We start from the raw sequence: 13,427 nt of genomic DNA on the forward strand, positions 1-13,427 counted from the left end.
AACAAATGGAATCTCTCTATGGGGCGTTTCTTACGCAGGGGTATCCAATATCTGTTCTTGACCAGGCTTGGAAGGAGGTGGAAAATGTGGAAAGAGACCATTTATTGGATACCACCAGCAAAAATACTAGAAAGAAAAATAACAAAATGACGGATAGGACAACAATGTTTGTAACTAAGTATAATACTAGTGCATACAAGATCAAGAGGATAATTAAGAAGAACTTTTCTATTCTCAAGTTGGATGAGATGTTGAACTCCAATGTAGTCCTTAGTGAACAGGTAATATTTCGGAAGTCAGATAGTCTGAAGTCCGCACTAGCTCCAAGTTTTTTTAGGAGACCTGGGGAAAAATCCATGGCTCCAGATGCCCAAGGGGGACAAATAGATACATGGATACCCAAACCGCCATTAGGGTTCCATAAGTGTGGTAGACTAAACTGTACAACATGCAAACACACAAAAAAGAAAACCACACAATTTGTCTCATCTGTATCGGGAGAGAAATTCAATATAAAAAGTTTTCTGAATTGTAGATCCATGTATGTTATCTACGTCTTACAGTGTGGTTGTGGAGCACAGTACGTGGGGCGCACCACTCGGGCACTTCACGTTAGGTTCATGGAGCATAAAAGACAGATAGATAAAAAAGTAGGAAACACCTACCTATACCGCCATATTTTGGAATGCAATGGAGGGAAAAGTGATAATCTACAAATCATGGCAATTGAACAAGTGGCGGTAACCAGTAGAGGAGGTGATAGGTATAAAAGGTTATGTAAGAAAGAGGCTTTCTGGATCTTTAGCCTAAAAACCTTGATCCCGCAGGGTCTGAATGATACGGTTGAGTTAAATAAAATCTAAGTTCAAATGTTTAATATTTATAATATAAATATTTGATTTTTATAAATATCATTCTTGACATATAATATATGGGGGGGTGGGATAGGATATGGTTCCTTATGATGCTGGATTAAGGAGATGGAGATAACAGGATTATGTATAACAATACGAAGGGGTGTAATTATGTATTTGAACCACAAGATGGCGTGTGGGGATCTAAATTATAAATTATAAAGTACAAATTATAATCAAAATTAGTCCCCTTTTATTTCCGAGTAATGATACTGTTGAGCAGTATATTTAATATATTTATCACCTGTGCTAATAAAATAGGATGTGTTGACTAGTATTAATATTGTTCTTAAATACGGTCATATTTGTACTGATGTTGTCAAATAAGACATGGATTACTTGTAATCATGATAAATTAATTATGATTAAACTAAGTGACGTAATCTTGTTGAGCAAATTGCATTAGAGTTCAGTATAATTGAATATGAAGTTGTAGATAATTATGTTTTAAAACGAGGCTTGATTCTGATATTGTTAATAAGAACGATGGATGCAACTTCCGGGTGTGATAATGAGGCTTGGATCGTGTGTTTTAACCAGCTAAAATGGCCGCTGGAGTCTATTTAAAGTTTGTAATGAGACTGAGGCTTGGAACGCACGTTTGAGTGCGCATGCGCGAATGGCCGCGGGAATTTCAAATAAGTGGGGCTATATAAAGTGTTCATTGGGATGATGGTCATTCGAACTGAGGAAGCCGCTGAACGCACTGGGAAGGCGGAGAAACGCGTTTTCGAAGGACCTACTGGCAGTGACTATCACCTCCTGCTTGTTTTACACGATCACCGGCTTCTGGCTACGACAAAACAGCCAGTCCACCTGCAATTGCGGTTAGCCACCAGCAGAGGGAGCCGGAGCACTGTGGACGGATTCCCGTGGATATTGTCTCCAGATATTCTGCAGTAAATGGACAAGCACCAGCAGAGGGAGTCTTTCCAATTGGGACGGTCCTAAACAGACTGTTCTAAAGAGGTGAATGAAAAACTTATCGCCCATGGTAACTATCCATTCAAAGTGATATATGTGTGCACACATCTTTTTCGGGACATTAATTAATTAAGGACATACTCATGCAAGCAGTGTCCGTAAATGCCGAGCTCATTGGTCTATCATTAATCTATGTGGACATTTTGAAGTCAGCTTATTAAAATCCAAGCCTCAGAGAATAAACGTAATTAAGTATATACATTTGTGTATGTGGAGCATTTACATTAAAGGCATCCACTATACACAATATGCATTTTTATGTATGTCAATTTTGCTGCAGCAATATATGTTAATAAAATATGATTTATATGTTTTAAAATTTAATAGTAATTAGCCATTTTTTAATTATTTATTGATTATCTCCGATAAATGGTGGGGACAGCGCTACTGATTTCCTACAGAGGGTCACACCTGTGTGGGTAGTTTTTGTGTTTTTTTGTTCAATATAGGGATTGCAATTATCCCTGTATCAGGAGCAGCAGTCTCCGCCATTGTCTAAAATCTCCTTGATCCAGCGGGTACTGGCGCCGGAGAGTGTATACTTCTGTCCACACAAGGTTGGTGTGTGGGCGGTTGTGTACACATCCAGTATCATTTATTCTTTGATTTGATTGTCTTAGGTAATTGCATCTCGGGCAGCAGGTAACTTGGGGAACCATTGATCTGGCAGCGCTTAAGTGCATAGCTGAACGATTGGAAAGACGCAATGTGTATTTAAGAGGGGGGGAAGATATACAAATTATGGAGAGGGATGAGAATTTGGAGGATATGCATGGTTTATTCAATAGACTAGAAAATCTATGTATAGAGGAAACAAGGCACTGGTGGGACCAGGTGTCCTTACAGAAATATTTAGATCAAGGTTTGATACCCAGGGGATTGAGGATTTTAAAGACCTCTACGTTTAAAGAGGACAAGCAGTTTTCAGAGGAATGGAATAAATTACTAGATAATTGTTCCATAAACCTTATGAAATTGCTTGTCAGATTTAGGGAAGACAAAGTTAGTGTGATACAGAAGGAAATTGAAAAGACCCAGGATTTGTTGAAATCTTTTTCTGAAGACAAAGGATTCAATGAAAGAGATCTGAGAGTAAATCGTAAGGTGGAGGATTTTGAAAAAACCTTAGTCTTCAGAAAAAACAACAAACTAAATCGGGATAAATTAGACTATCAAAAGGGAGAGGTTCACACTTACAATAGAAGGAGGGACAACATCTATGACCAAAAACCCTCTAAAAGGGAATTAGGACCCAGACAAAATCTTGAACATAGATTAGGTCATTACAGGGGACCAAGAACCCCAATTGATCGGAGAGATTCCAGGAGTTTTAGGAATCAGGATGAGGGGAATTGGGAACCAAATACCTATAGGAATAGGCATGATAATTTATTCCAACAAAATAGTGTCAAATCCCCAGCCCCATATTCCAAGTGGAGTAGAAGAGACTCTGGAAGGGATGATTGGGTAGATATGGGAGGGAAGAATAGGCAACAGTCGAACACCCATGGTGGCACAAATAATTTTTTGGAGGACAGCCACAGATTCCAAAACCGTCCACAAAGAAAGTACGAAGGAACAGGGTGGTCCGGAAAAAGGCAAAGAGAACAAGAGCCAGAGGAAAGAGAGGAAGAAAGAGTAGGTCAAGTAAAAAACATGAAATTAAAGTGAAGGGAAAAGGGGTTTTTAATTTGTCCTCAAAAAAGTTGGGTCCAGATCAACTGAGATTGCTTGAAAAGGGCTTAAACTTTGCTCCCGCCCAAAAACCCAACTTATTCGATCTATTCGTTGATCTTAATAGATATATCAGAACGCTAAGTAGAAAGCGATATTTCGCGATGAAAAATATGAAGAAAAAAGGTATTGAAGGTAATCCCATTATATTGGATCAGGATGACCAATTAATGGTTGATATATTAGAATCCTTGGCAGATGAATCAACGAATGAGTCGAATAAGGAGGACTATACTAAAATATTTGATGGTAATGGGACAAACAGATTTAAAAATAAGTCTGAGTTTTACCCGCTGACTTATAGAGGGCCCTATATTGAGAGCTTCTATAAGTCAACATTAGAACAATTTAGGGAGATGTGCCAAAAATCAGAGAAACAATCGTTAAAGGATAATTTGAGTACTAAGGAACGATCAGCACTTAAAATCTTGAGGGGGGATCCCTCCTTGACTATTAAACAAGCTGATAAAGGCGGTGGGATTGTGGTAATGGATACAGTGATGTACTTGGCGGAGGCCAATAGACAATTAAACAACGTCCACCTGTATTCAAGACTGACCCACAATCCCACCGCACAGTTTCAAAAGGAATTAAAAATCTTGCTAAATAGGGCAGTGGATTTAGGTGCTATATCCAGAGAAACTCAATGTTTTTTGTTTTCTGATAATCCGGTAATTCCCACGTATTATTGTCTTCCAAAAGTACATAAAACTTTAATTAACCCCCCGGGAAGACCCATTATTGCGGGGGTAGATTCATTGACCAGCAATTTATCTTTTTTTATAGACAGTTTTTTACAGGGTTATGTTGTCAAATTAAAATCACACATTAAGGACACTACACATTTTTTAAATTTAATTAAAAATATTAAATGGCAGTCAACTTATTGTTTTATCACATGTGATGTAGAATCATTATATTCTAACATTGAGCACCAGTTGGGGATTGAGGCAGTGGCATTTTATCTGTTAAGAGACCCTAATATAGGGGAAGAATTGCGGTGGTTGATTTTGGAGAGTATTAGATTTATACTCGAACATAATTATTTTATTTTTGATAAACGATATTATTTACAGACTAGGGGGACGGCCATGGGAACCAGGTTCGCTCCGAGTTTCGCCAACCTGTTTATGGGGCGGTTCGAGGAACAACATGTGTGGACCAGTGATCTCGGGGCGAGCCTGGTTCTTTATGGCCGTTTCATTGATGATTTATTTTTCATTTGGGAGGGGAGCACTGAATCAGCAGAAGAATTTGTTGCCAGTTTGAATTGCAATAATTATGGTTTGAAGTTTACGGGGTACTGCCACCCCACACAGGTCACTTTTTTGGATATAGCACTTAAGATCGAAAATGACATCATTATAACAAATACTTTTGTTAAGGAGGTAGATCAAAACCGATATTTACATTACAAAAGTAGTCATTTACAACGATGGAAGGATAATATACCGAAGGGCCAGTTCCTTCGGATAAAAAGGAATTGTTCCACCAAAGAAGGAGCAAGAGAACAAATGGAATCTCTCTATGGGGCGTTTCTTACGCAGGGGTATCCAATATCTGTTCTTGACCAGGCTTGGAAGGAGGTGGAAAATATGGAAAGAGACCATTTATTGGATACCACCAGCAAAAATACTAGAAAGAAAAATAACAAAATGACGGATAGGACAACAATGTTTGTAACTAAGTATAATACTAGTGCATACAAGATCAAGAGGATAATTAAGAAGAACTTTTCTATTCTCAAGTTGGATGAGATGTTGAACTCCAATGTAGTCCTTAGTGAACAGGTAATATTTCGTAAGTCAGATAGTCTGAAGTCCGCACTAGCTCCAAGTTTTTTTAGGAGACCTGGGGAAAAATCCATGGCTCCAGATGCCCAAGGGGGACAAATAGATACATGGATACCCAAACCGCCATTAGGGTTCCATAAGTGTGGTAGACTAAACTGTACAACATGCAAACACACAAAAAAGAAAACCACACAATTTGTCTCATCTGTATCGGGAGAGAAATTCAATATAAAAAGTTTTCTGAATTGTAGATCCATGTATGTTATCTACGTCTTACAGTGTGGTTGTGGAGCACAGTACGTGGGGCGCACCACTCGGGCACTTCACGTTAGGTTCATGGAGCATAAAAGACAGATAGATAAAAAAGTAGGAAACACCTACCTATACCGCCATATTTTGGAATGCAATGGAGGGAAAAGTGATAATCTACAAATCATGGCAATTGAACAAGTGGCGGTAACCAGTAGAGGAGGTGATAGGTATAAAAGGTTATGTAAGAAAGAGGCTTTCTGGATCTTTAGCCTAAAAACCTTGATCCCGCAGGGTCTGAATGATACGGTTGAGTTAAATAAAATCTAAGTTCAAATGTTTAATATTTATAATATAAATATTTGATTTTTATAAATATCATTCTTGACATATAATATATGGGGGGGTGGGATAGGATATGGTTCCTTATGATGCTGGATTAAGGAGATGGAGATAACAGGATTATGTATAACAATACGAAGGGGTGTAATTATGTATTTGAACCACAAGATGGCGTGTGGGGATCTAAATTATAAATTATAAAGTACAAATTATAATCAAAATTAGTCCCCTTTTATTTCCGAGTAATGATACTGTTGAGCAGTATATTTAATATATTTATCACCTGTGCTAATAAAATAGGATGTGTTGACTAGTATTAATATTGTTCTTAAATACGGTCATATTTGTACTGATGTTGTCAAATAAGACATGGATTACTTGTAATCATGATAAATTAATTATGATTAAACTAAGTGACGTAATCTTGTTGAGCAAATTGCATTAGAGTTCAGTATAATTGAATATGAAGTTGTAGATAATTATGTTTTAAAACGAGGCTTGATTCTGATATTGTTAATAAGAACGATGGATGCAACTTCCGGGTGTGATAATGAGGCTTGGATCGTGTGTTTTAACCAGCTAAAATGGCCGCTGGAGTCTATTTAAAGTTTGTAATGAGACTGAGGCTTGGAACGCACGTTTGAGTGCGCATGCGCGAATGGCCGCGGGAATTTCAAATAAGTGGGGCTATATAAAGTGTTCATTGGGATGATGGTCATTCGAACTGAGGAAGCCGCTGAACGCACTGGGAAGGCGGAGAAACGCGTTTTCGAAGGACCTACTGGCAGTGACTATCACCTCCTGCTTGTTTTACACGATCACCAGCTTCTGGCTACGACAAAACAGCCAGTCCACCTGCAATTGCGGTTAGCCACCAGCAGAGGGAGCCGGAGCACTGTGGACGGATTCCCGTGGATATTGTCTCCAGATATTCTGCAGTAAATGGACAAGCACCAGCAGAGGGAGTCTTTCCAATTGGGACGGTCCTAAACAGACTGTTCTAAAGAGGTGAATGAAAAACTTATCGCCCATGGTAACTATCCATTCAAAGTGATATATGTGTGCACACATCTTTTTCGGGACATTAATTAATTAAGGACATACTCATGCAAGCAGTGTCCGTAAATGCCGAGCTCATTGGTCTATCATTAATCTATGTGGACATTTTGAAGTCAGCTTATTAAAATCCAAGCCTCAGAGAATAAACGTAATTAAGTATATACATTTGTGTATGTGGAGCATTTACATTAAAGGCATCCACTATACACAATATGCATTTTTATGTATGTCAATTTTGCTGCAGCAATATATGTTAATAAAATATGATTTATATGTTTTAAAATTTAATAGTAATTAGCCATTTTTTAATTATTTATTGATTATCTCCGATAAATGGTGGGGACAGCGCTACTGATTTCCTACAGAGGGTCACACCTGTGTGGGTAGTTTTTGTGTTTTTTTGTTCAATATAGGGATTGCAATTATCCCTGTATCAGGAGCAGCAGTCTCCGCCATTGTCTAAAATCTCCTTGATCCAGCGGGTACTGGCGCCGGAGAGTGTATACTTCTGTCCACACAAGGTTGGTGTGTGGGCGGTTGTGTACACATCCAGTATCATCTATCCCAAATCATACTTATTTTGCATAGGAGATACTATTGTCATGAAGATTGTTCTCCCAGGGTGAGGTTCATTCATTGCATTCTGGGTATGCTGACCCCTGTGATTTCCCCAAATGTGGGAAACTCGACTGCATTATTTGTGGTAGTGGTGGACTGTGTTTGTGCTTTCCTCTGGTCAGCTCTGGTAAAAGTCAGATTTCTTTATATCAGATCTTCCTCTAGCCTTGTTCTTCTTTTGAGAGTTCCCTTGTGCTGCCTCAGTTGGATCTCCTTCACTTGAAAGGTAGTGCCCGAGCAGCGACCCTCCCCAGCTCTAGCCCAACTCCTACTAACCTGCCAGGTGAGATACTATGATCATGAAGGTGCTTCTCCCAGGGCAAGGCTCACCCATTGCACTCTGGGTGTGCTGCCCCTTGCGATTTCCCCAAATGTGGGAAACTTGACTGCATAATTTGTGTTTCCCCTGGACGGCTCTCGTATAATTCAGATCTCTTTGTCTCAGGTCTCTCTCCAGCCTAGTATGCTGTCTGTTTCCACTTCTCTTTTCTTGAGCCCATCCCTTCTATAACCTTGTGCACTATCCTGACTTCTCCTCCCGTCTGCTTACTTTGTGCCTTCCAATGCACAATGCAAACTACAGGTAGTGCTGCAGGGCCCACACCCTTTTACTTGCCTTACAGAGCAGCTCTGGAGCTGTTACAGTACCCAGCTGCTGCAAGAAATCAGCTTGAATGCTTTAGGGGCTGGGGCATGGCCAACATGAGCCCCACACCGAAGGAGGGTGGGGTTGTTTATTGCGAACTAGGGGTCATCCAAGCGTCGCAAAAGGCCGCCATGCCCTGCATATCCCTTTTCTCTTTTCATGAGCAGACGAGGGATGAAGCCAACTTTGACCCACTGCTTGGATGACATCACTTGCTGCCTTTCCAATGAAGCAAGTTTAATTTAGTAATAGGTGAAAAACCATCCCTACAAAGGTGTTAATCAGATACTTGGCTTTGTGGACACTTTTCAGAGAACAAATTTGTTAGCATAAAAATAAAGCCAGAAAATGAAGAGCTGTTTAATCACTCAATTGGATTTTTCTGCAAGCGTATTTCTTTTTCTCTGCAACCCACTGCTAAGTTGTGCTTCCTAGCTGTTCTTTTATAAAATCACTTAATCAAATCTAACTCTGATTACATCAGAGAAGGCCAGGTACCCTACACCATAAGAGGGGGTTTGAAATTTTGACTTGTCTACTTAAAGATCACCAAAATCTGATAACAAGGTAAATTACGTCCCTGGGTAGGATTGAACCACCAACCTTTTGGTTAATAACCGAACACGCTAACTGATTGCGCCACAGAGACACATTGCAAAAGCATATACTGACAAAGGCTAATAAGCATTCATCTAGAACGTTTCCTAGAAAAACTTTAAAAAGTCAATAATCTGGAGAGTTTTTGTAAGATGTTTCTTCCATCAACCAATGAAGAAACACATTGGTACTTTCCCATGATGAGTGAGTGCTTCAGGATCTCTTGCACTTACATGTGCAGCAGAGTACTGCAATGGAAGCATGCTGGGCCCATAACCCAGAGGTAGGCAGATTGAAACTATCCTCTGCTATATGCATTTTTTTTTTGTTAATTAAAGTAATCCAAAACTGGGATTGATATTTTTGCTCTTTTATTTTTACTTAAAGTACAATAACTTTTATTATTTTAATTTGTTTTAATAGTATATTGACAGTATTGTTTTCTTTCAAAAATCCACTTAATTTTCTTTACCCTATTATTCAAATGGTAATTGACAAAAACAAACTACATTGTCACCAGAAGAGCAATACAAAATGTACAAGTGATATATTAAAATCATCTTTCCAGCTTGAATTTCAATGATGCATTGGGGCAACGATTTTGTGAGAAACCTCTTCACCCTTAAATAAAGATTTTCTTAATTCCTTACCTGTGTGCTAATTAGATATCACCTTGTTTTCACATTAAACAGACTTCCACATGAGAAAGCAGCAAGGATGCAGTGGCGTTAATGTTTCCTGGTGTCAACCTGTATTATTTCAGTAGATATTGAAATGAGGATGCATCTTGCTGCCTTTCCAATGAAGCATGTTTAATTTAGTAATAGGTGAAAAACCATCCCTACAAAGGTGTTAATCAGATACTTGGCTTTGTGGACTCTTTTCAGAGAACAAATTTGTTAGCATAAAAATAAAGCCAGAAAATGAAGAGCTGTTTAATCACTCAATTGGATTTTTCTGCCAGCATATTTCTTTTTCTCTGCAACCCACTGCTAAATTGTGCTTCCTAGCTGTTTTTTTTATAAAATCACTTAATCAAATCTAACTGATTACATCAGAGTAGGCCAGGTACCCTACACCATAAGAGAGGGTTTGAAATTTTGACTTGTCTACTTAAATATCACCAAAATCTGATCACAAGGTCAATTACGTCCCTGGGTGGGATTGAACCACCAACTTTTTGGTTAATAGCCGTACACACTAACTGATTGCGCTACAGCGACACTTTGTGAAAGTACATACTGACAAAGGCTAATAAGCATTCATCTAGAACGTTTCCTAGAAAAACTTTAAATAGTCAATAATCTGGAGAGTTTTTGTAAGATGTTTCTTCCATCAACCAATGAAGAAACACATTGGTACTTTCCCATGATGAGTGAGTGCTTCAGGATCTCTTGCACTTACATGTGCAGCAGAGTACTGTAATGGAAGCATGCTGGGTCCATAACCCAGAGGTAGGCAGATTGAAATTATCCTCTGCTATATGCATTTTTTTTTTGTTAATTAAAGTAATCCAAAACTGGGATTGATATTTTTGCTCTTTTTATTTTACTTAAAGTACAATAACTTTTACCTTTTTAATTTGTTTTAATAGTATATAGACAGTATTGTTTTCTTTCAAAAATCCACTTAATTTTCTTTACCCGATTATTAAAATGGTAATTGACAAAAACAAACTACATTGTCACCAGAAGAGCAATACAAAATGTACAAGTGATATATTAAAATCATCTTTCCAGCTTGAATTTCAATGATGCATTGGGGCAACGATTTTGTGAGAAACATCTTACCCTTAAATAAAGATTTTCTTAATTCCTTACCTGTGTGCTAATTAGATATCACCTTTTTTTCACATTAAACAGACTTCCACATGAGAAAGCAGCAAGGATGCAGTGGCGTTAATGTTTCCTGGTGTCAACCTGTATTATTTCAGTAGATATTGAAATGAGGATGCATCTTGCTGCCTTTCCAATGAAGCAAGTTTAATTTAGTAATAGGTGAAAAACCATCCCTACAAAGATGTTAATCCGATACTTGGCTTTGTGGACACTTTTCAGAGAATAAATTAGTTAGCATAAAAATAAAGCCAGAAAATGAAGAGCTGTTTAATCACTCAATTGGATTTTTCTGCCAGCATATTTCATTTTCTCTGCAAACCACTGCTAAATTGTGCTTCCTAGCTGTTTTTTGATAAAATCACTTAATCAAATCTAACTCTGATTACATCAGAGTAGGCCAGGTACCCTACACCATAAGAGGGGGTTTGAAATTTTGACTTGTCTACTTAAAGATCACCAAAATCTGATGACAAGGTCAATAACATCCGTGGGTGGGATTGAACCACCAACCCTTTGGTTAATAACCAAACACACTAACCGATTGCACCACAGAGACACTTTGCAAAAGTACATACTGACAAAGGCTAATAAGCATTCATCTAGAACGTTTCCTAGAAAACTTTAAAAAGTCAATAATCTGGAGAGTTTTTGTAAGATGTTTCTTCCATCAACCAATGAAGAAACACATTGGTACTTTCCCATGATGAGTGAGTGCTTCAGAATCTCTTGCACTTACATGTGCAGCAGAGTACTGCAATGGAAGCCTGCTGGGCCCCTTAACCCAGAGGTAGGCAGATTGAAACTATCCTCTGCTATATGCATTTTTTTTTTTGTTAATTAAAGTAATCCAAAACTGGGATTGATATTTTTGCTCTTTTATTTTTACTTAAAGTACAATAACTTTTACCATTTTAATTTGTTTTAATAGTATATTGACAGTATTGTTTTCTTTCAAAAATCCACTTAATTTTCTTTACCCTATTATTAAAATGGTAATTGACAAAAACAAACTACATTGTCACCAGAAGAGCAATACAAAATGTACAAGTGATATATTAAAATCATCTTTCCAGCTTGAATTTCAATGATGCATTGGGGGCAACGATTTTGTGAGAAACATCTTCACCCTTAAATAAAGATTTTCTTAATTCCTTACCTGTGTGCTAATTAGATATCACCTTGTTTTCACATTAAACAGACTTCCACATGAGAAAGCAGCAAGGATGCAGTGGCGTTAATGTTTCCTGGTGTCAACCTGTATTATTTCAGTAGATATTGAAATGAGGATGCATCTTGCTGCCTTTCCAATAAAGCAAGTTTAATTTAGCAATAGGTGAAAAACCATCCCTACAAAGATGTTAATCAGATACTTGGCTTTGTGGACACTTTTCAGAGAACAAATTTGTTAGCATAAAAATAAAGCCAGAAAATGAAGAGCTGTTTAATCACTCAATTGGATTTTTTTGCCAGCATATTTCTTTTTCTCTGCAAACCGCTGCTAAATTGTGCTTCCTAGCTGTTTTTATAAAATCACTGAATCAAATCTAACTCTGATTACATCAGAGAAGGCCAGGTACCCTACACCATAACAGGGGTTTTTGAAATTTTGACTTGTCTACTTAAAGATCACCAAAATCTGATAACAAGGTCAATTACATCCCTGGGTGGGATTGAACCACCAACCTTTTGGTTAATAGCCATACACACTAACTGATTGCGCCACAGCGACACTTTGCAAAAGTACATACTGACAAAGGCTAATAAGCATTCATCTCGAACGTTTCCTAGAAAAACTTTAAATAGTCAATAATCTGGAGAGTTTTTGTAAGATGTTTCTTCCATCAACCAATGAAGAAACACATTGGTACTTTCCCATGATGAGTGAGTACTTCAGGATCTCTTGCAATTACATGTGCAGCAGAGTACTGTAATGGAAGCATGCTGGGTCCATAGCCCAGATGTAGGCAGATTGAAACTATCCTCTGCTATATGCGTTTTTTTTTGTTAATTAAAGTAATCCAAAACTGGGATTGATATTTTTGCTCTTTTATTTTTACTTAAAGTACAATAACTTTTACCATTTTCATTTGTTTTAATAGTATATTGACAGTATTGTTTTCTTTCAAAAATCCACTTAATTTTCTTTACCCGATTATTAAAATGGTAATTGACAAAAACAAACTACATTGTCACCAGAAGAGCAATACAAAATGTACAAGTGATATATTAAAATCATCTTTCCAGCTTGAATTTCAATGATGCATTGGGGCAACGATTTTGTGAGAAACATCTTCACCCTTAAATAAAGATTTTCTTAATTCCTTACCTGTGTGCTAATTAGATATTACCTTGTTTTCACATTAAACAGACTTCCACATGAGAAAGCAGCAAGGATGCAGTGGCGTTAATGTTTCCTGGTGTCAACCTGTATTATTTCAGTAGATATTCAAATGAGGATGCATCTTGCTGCCTTTCCAATGAAGCAAGTTTAATTTAGTAATAGGTGAAAAACCATCCCTACAAATGTGTTAATCAGAAACTTGGCTTTGTGGACACTTTTCAGAGAACAAATTTGTTAGCATAAAAATAAAGCCAGAAAATGAAGAGCTGTTTAATCACTCAATTGGATTTTTTTGCCAGCATATTTCTTTTT

General features: G+C 37.6%; 2 non-coding genes across 2 annotated transcripts; both read left to right on the forward strand.

Moving 5' to 3' along the window:
* The first annotated feature begins 7,646 nt into the window (after positions 1 to 7,646).
* On the forward strand, positions 7,647 to 7,810 carry LOC135048843 (U1 spliceosomal RNA). The gene has a single exon (XR_010240637.1). It is a non-coding gene; the product is annotated as a U1 spliceosomal RNA (small nuclear RNA).
* Positions 7,811 to 7,961: 151 nt separating this feature from the next.
* On the forward strand, positions 7,962 to 8,125 carry LOC135048716 (U1 spliceosomal RNA). The gene has a single exon (XR_010240526.1). It is a non-coding gene; the product is annotated as a U1 spliceosomal RNA (small nuclear RNA).
* Positions 8,126 to 13,427: the final 5,302 nt, after the last annotated feature.

Source organism: Pseudophryne corroboree, unplaced genomic scaffold, assembly GCF_028390025.1.
Source record: "Pseudophryne corroboree isolate aPseCor3 unplaced genomic scaffold, aPseCor3.hap2 scaffold_982, whole genome shotgun sequence".
Taxonomy (NCBI): Eukaryota; Metazoa; Chordata; class Amphibia; order Anura; family Myobatrachidae; genus Pseudophryne; species Pseudophryne corroboree.